This window comes from Leopardus geoffroyi, chromosome C1 (genome assembly GCF_018350155.1).
Source record: "Leopardus geoffroyi isolate Oge1 chromosome C1, O.geoffroyi_Oge1_pat1.0, whole genome shotgun sequence".
Taxonomy (NCBI): Eukaryota; Metazoa; Chordata; class Mammalia; order Carnivora; family Felidae; genus Leopardus; species Leopardus geoffroyi.
The window spans coordinates 6,629,901-6,635,522 of NC_059328.1; the positions used below are offsets into that span (position 1 = coordinate 6,629,901).

Consider the following 5,622-nt stretch of genomic DNA (forward strand, 5'->3'; position numbering starts at 1 on the left):
CTGCACCTCCGGGTCACATTCTATGGAAAATTAAGGAACTTCCTGAGCCCGCCGCTTTCTGCAAAGCCCTTCCAACAACCTAGACCCATGATTTTCAGTTTGTTCAGCTATTTTAGAACAACCCTTTCAGATCAGCCCAGAAATGGGGACTGCGGCTTGGTTTGAGGTTAAACAAATACGTGCCATGTATCTACCGACACTCGAGGAATGAAAAATTTCCGCAGGCATGTTCCCAAGCTATGCGCTCCAAATTGCCCCAAACTGTGCCCCAAATTGCTGGGTTCCAGTCTAGCGTTCTCCATTTCCAAAGATATTTGTGTTGCATTCGGCTCTACTCGGCACAGAATGCTAGGGCTGACCGTGGGTGGGGTCGGGGGGCCGGGTGCGCCCCCTCTTGGCCGTGGCAGCCTCCTCCCCAGCGCCCACAGGACCCTGGGAGCCCCTAGGGTATTTCTTGGCCTCCTGGGGAATGACTCCTCTCGATCCTAGGGCCCCGGGGCCAGACGGCTGGCCGGCTGAGGCAGGCTGCTTTTCCTCCCATGTTTTGAGGGTAGGCAAGAACGAGGAAAAACGAGGGAGGGGGAAGCAACACCCACCTTCTCAAACAAATAAAGCTGCACTCCACGAGACAGGAACGCTGAGCCTCTCAGAACGTAGGCGGGAGAGCAGTTCGACAGAGAAGTCATCCTTCTTTTTTCCTCTCGAGGGACATGGGTCTCTGTGCCCAAGCTGGAAATCTGGACCAAGGGTTTTCAGACCTCCTCCTCTTGCAAGTGTCCTGGGGCAGAAACCATTACGCTCACCAAATACGCCAGGTGCTCCCCTGCACGTCCGGGCTGTGCCACGTGACTGGCTTGGGCCAGTGAAACGGAGCCGAAATGATGGGTGTCGTTGGCAGGCCCGGGCAGTGAAAAGCCCATGGCCCATTCCGCAGGCTCTCTTCCCCGGCCACTGGGACTGCGGAAGCCGTATGTTCCGGATGGCGTGGCTACAAGATGGGGCTTCCGTCCGCCTGCGTCCCTGAGTGAGTCTGTGGGGCAGACCCACCTGTTGGCCTGCTGGCACAGACGGGCCGAACAAGAAAGAAACTTCTATTGTGTTCAGCCACTGGGACCCAGGGGTTGATTGCTCCTGCAGCGTCGCCGGGCGTACCACGACGGGTTCAAGCTCCCGGCACACTCTGGTACAGTTGACCGTGTTGTTCACTGGGAGAGACCAGCATGCAGGAGGCTCCGGCCAGCAGCCTTCACCCAAAGGAGGGCTTATGAGGGCATATTCAGGGGCCCCTATCCCACCAAAGATTAGGGGGACTTCCTTGCAGCTTGGGCCTGGGTCTATGCCTTCCTTTGAAGGTCTGCACAGCACTTGGTTGAACACGCGCGCCTCTCTCGCACCCCGGAGCGTCTAACAGGGCGCAAAGTACCCTCACTGGCGATCCCCCATGAGGCGAACGCGAGAGTCCTAACTCCGATTTTAAAGATGAGGACACCGGCGCTCAGAAGGATCCAACGTGCTGCTGAGGTTGCACAGCTAATTGAAGAACTTAACCGAGGTCTTGTGTCTCTCACCACAATACCAGTATTTCTCAAAGTGTAGCTCTCAGACTCTGAGACGGGGCCCGGGAAACCGCGTTTTCAAAGTTCCTGGGGCAGTAATTACACCAAGTGTGAGAACCCTGGCGCTGCACCAGCCTGCCTCTCCCATCAGATGAAGTCAGCGCCGGGAGGCGGGGGGGGGGGGGGGGGGGTGAGATTTGAGGGTGCAGCAGAGGACCACCTCCCCAACGAAAACCACAACTGCTCTGTGTGAATTTCTCCCCAGAGAGCCATTTCTTTGGGTTAAAATACAAATAGTCCGGGAAACACTTGAGACCTTCTTATGAATTAACTCAGGTTCCCCCCTGCCCCGCCCCGGCTAGGAACCATTGCTTGTAAGACGTCGCTCTATGGGGCGCCTGGGTGGCCGAGTCGGTTAAGCGTCCGACTTCAGCCCAGGTCGTGATCTCATGGTCCGTGAGCTCGAGCCCCACGTCCGGCTCTTGGCTGACAGCTCGGAGCCTGGAGCCTGCTTTGGATGCTGTGTCTCCCTCTCTCTCTGCCTCTCCCCCGCTCGTGCTCGGTCTCTCGCTCTCTCTCTTTCTCAAATAAACGTTAAAAAAAAGAAGTTACTCTGCGAGGTAAGTTTCCGCAGGGAAAACACTAGTCAAGAGTCAAGCCCTCGCCCTGAGAGCTGAAATCCAGCTGGAGACTGCAGGGGGTGACGTCCTGGAGGCAGGAAGGGGCTGAGCATCCTAGGGGGTGGGGGGAAGTGCTCCGAGAAGAAAAAAATACAGCCAGGGGAGGTGGCTGAAACCTCACACATGAGAAAGAACCAGAGTGAAGCCTCAGCCTTACTACGTACTACCTGTGTGAACTTGCAAAACGTCCTTCGTCTCCCCAAGCTTCAAGGTCTCGTCTGTGAAACGGAACTCGTCACAGAATCCACCTGTGGTCAGGCTGCTGTTAAGCATCCAGTGCGTTTGGGCGTACAACGGTGGACATTTAATGATCCCTCACCACACGCCAGCAGCCCTCCTGGGTGCTTTACACACATTAACTCAATCGTCAGGACTACCTGACGACATGGTTATTGTTTTACCCGTCTCGTGAGGGAGGGAACGGAGGCACAGAGAGGTAAAGTAACTTGCCCAAGGCTGCAGAGCTGGCTCGTAGGTGCCAGAGCCAACAGCTGACTGTGAATGCGTCTCCTAGGGAGGGCTACAGCTGGAGGAGGGCCACGGGGGAACCCGTCGAAAGCTGGGGCTCAGGGCAGGGTTCCTGTTGCCCAGGTCCGAGTTCAGGTTGAACGGCGGCCATAACGATTAAGATCACTACTGAGCCGAAGGGTGGAGGAGAACTCTACCTGTCCTCTCCTTCATCCCCAGATACTAACCCTCCTCCATGCCCAGAGGAAGACACTGGGTGCTGCCTCCCAGAGCCTAGAGACCCCGGGGTAGCCCCAGCCCCCTCTGCCCCACCCCCACACACACACACAATGGGTACCCGTATCTTGGTCGGTTGGTTGTCTCGTTTGCTTTCTTGGTGCATCCTTAAATAAACTGCAGGGTTTCAAAGAGAAAAGGGAACCGGCATTTACTGAGCAGTTATGATGGGCAAGACTCCTTATCCAGCAAATCCACGTGTCTCACGGGGCCTCACAAATTTGTGAAACAGATCTTACTGTCTCCACTTTACAGGTGAGGAAACCAGGCCCAGGGAGGCTGGATTATTTGCAGCAAACCAGGGGCGTGGTGACGCTGCGGACCTTTGTCTGAATCCAAAGCCACTCAGGAGAAGGGAGGGCCAGCAGGAGCTCTGAGATCCAGCCCCCAAAGGTGAAGTTCCCTGTTCCTCGTTCGTTTCTCCCCGTGCTGAGCGTCTCTGAGTGGCTGCTTTATGCCAGGCGCCCGATCAGTGACTGTGGCAACCTGGCCTCAGCTCCATTCTGTTCAACAGGGATGTGGCTCTCTATGAATCGTGAACCCGGAGATGTGTCTGTCCTCCCTAGGCTCTGTGAGGCCTGACCCTCGACCCAGAGGCTGCTTCCCAGACACAGGGGGATTCAGCCTCCTCCTGGGAGAATCCAAGCTCTGGGTGTTTCAGGAAACGTCTGACCTGCCAGGTTTCCGTGTGACTGATCAGTTAGAGCCGAGGAAGGGGGGCCAGAGGGGAGGTTTCCCGTCAGCCCGGCTTTTGTCTCTCACATGAGCCCGAGACAGACAAACCACAACCACAGACTCGACCAGCTGTGGAAGCATCGAACAGGAAACCCAGAACATCTGGTGCCCCACTTCCTCTGCAGGCTGTGCAAGTCTGGGTGTGTGTGTGTGTGTGTGTGTGTGTGTGTGTGTGTGTCCGCTGGCGTACAAGTCTGTTTGCTTTCCCACTGTTGTTTAGTGGGACGTGGATGCAGACAGGGCTGGAAACCACAGGCCTTGTGGTGACAGGGGAATCAGACACTCACTCCCCAACCCTTATGGTGCCTCCTCCCTCCCCAGACAGTGACCCAGGACGTGACCCAATCTCCCAGGCCACCCTCCAACACACCGGCACATGTTTAGCTTCAAGACACCATGCACTTGAAGAAAGGGATTTTTTTTTTTCCTTTTGGATTAGGTGGTTTTAGAGGAACTTTCTGGGGATGAGGTAGGAGGGTTCTGCCTAAATATAACCTTGCCTCAGCATACAGACCCACAGAAAGCAGAGTCTGGGTGAAAGCTGCTTTTAAAACAATTTGAGGAGAATTTGTGGACGACCTCTGAGGCTGTGTGCTGGTCAGGGGGCTGTTTTCCACCAGCGGCGGTGTCCTCTGTGGACAGCCTGAGGTAGACAGCGACTGAGAAGGGAAGAAACGTAAGAAAAGAGAAATAAAGCCCCCTCCCCCAACTGTAGCATGAGGTTTAACTCTTATCAGTCATCTTTAGGAGGTAGGCATTATTATACCCATTTTTCGAAATCATGAAATCAAGATGCAGAAGGGATGTGAACTCACCCAAGATCACTCAGCAGAGCCCGGGCTCAAAATCAAATCTGACCTCTAGCCACATGCTAGATCCTAAATGAACTCCATTCTTTCGACGAACAGTAACAATCTAAACTGTGCCTCGCACACAGTTGATGGCCAACAAATGTTTCTTGAATTAATCAACGAAGGGAGTTCTCATTGATGAGAGTCTCTGCCAGCAATGAGATGAGAGTCTCTGCCGGGGTCAGCACTGCGCGAGACAGAAGCAGCTGCTTCGTAAGTTTCACAACAGTGACACTTCATTTACCTGCAGCTCATTTACTTGGCCAGGTCGACCCTTTGCATGCTAGCTAACAATCTGAAAGAACCACGAGCCGTCAAGAGAAGTCCCAAGCCCTTGAAAGTTCAAATCCTGACTCGGAGAACTTCTGAGGCCCTCAGTCAGAGGGAGTCTGGTTACCCTTCCTTTACAACCAGAGCCTAAAACTTTGCTTGCTCATCTTACAAGCACCGGTCTGGAAAAGGAGACGGCCTGCTACGGAAACTCGCTGGCAAAAGCAATCTGGGAGTTCAACTAGCATTTTCGGACTGGTAGGAGGCATTATGGATTCTACGAGGAATGCACCAGCAGACGTAAGAGGCCGACGGAGAAGGGACTGAATTGGTCTGATTCTCGGATCTGTGCCCTCCAGACAGCTCCGAGAGAGCCAGATGGGACAGCAGCACCTCCGATGGGTTCCCGGGAAAGACTGAGGGCGCAGCAGCGAGCCGCCCTCGACCGCACTCGCTCACGACTAGGTGTTTCGGAGCAACAGACGCCCCAACCTGAGACGACGCCCAGCCGCCTTCACATCTGCAGGTCGGCGGGGCCCTCCTCCGAGCCGGGGTGACGTCACTCAAGCGGCGCGGGGGCGTGACGTCATCCGAGCGCGCCTCCCGCGGGGCCGAAGCCCTGAGCGCGGACTGGCAACGGCGTTGCTGTGGCGACGGTGCGTCGGGCCCCGCCCCCGAGACGGGATTGGAGGAAGACAGGTCAGCTGCTTTGGTGCGGCTCCCAAAGAGCGCGGAGGCCCTGTGCGGCGCTCGCGGCGCGGGTTCCTATGGCAACCCGGACGCTGT

The 5,622-nt window shown here is 55.7% G+C and overlaps 1 long non-coding RNA gene across 1 annotated transcript; it reads right to left on the reverse strand.

Moving 5' to 3' along the window:
• Positions 1-3,114: 3,114 nt before the first annotated feature.
• On the reverse strand, positions 3,115-5,388 carry LOC123599925. Its single transcript, XR_006713358.1, has 2 exons — positions 4,531-5,388; positions 3,115-4,374 (listed from the first exon to the last, which is right to left on the reverse strand). It is a non-coding gene; the product is annotated as an uncharacterized LOC123599925 (long non-coding RNA).
• Between the last annotated feature and the right edge of the window lie 234 nt (positions 5,389-5,622).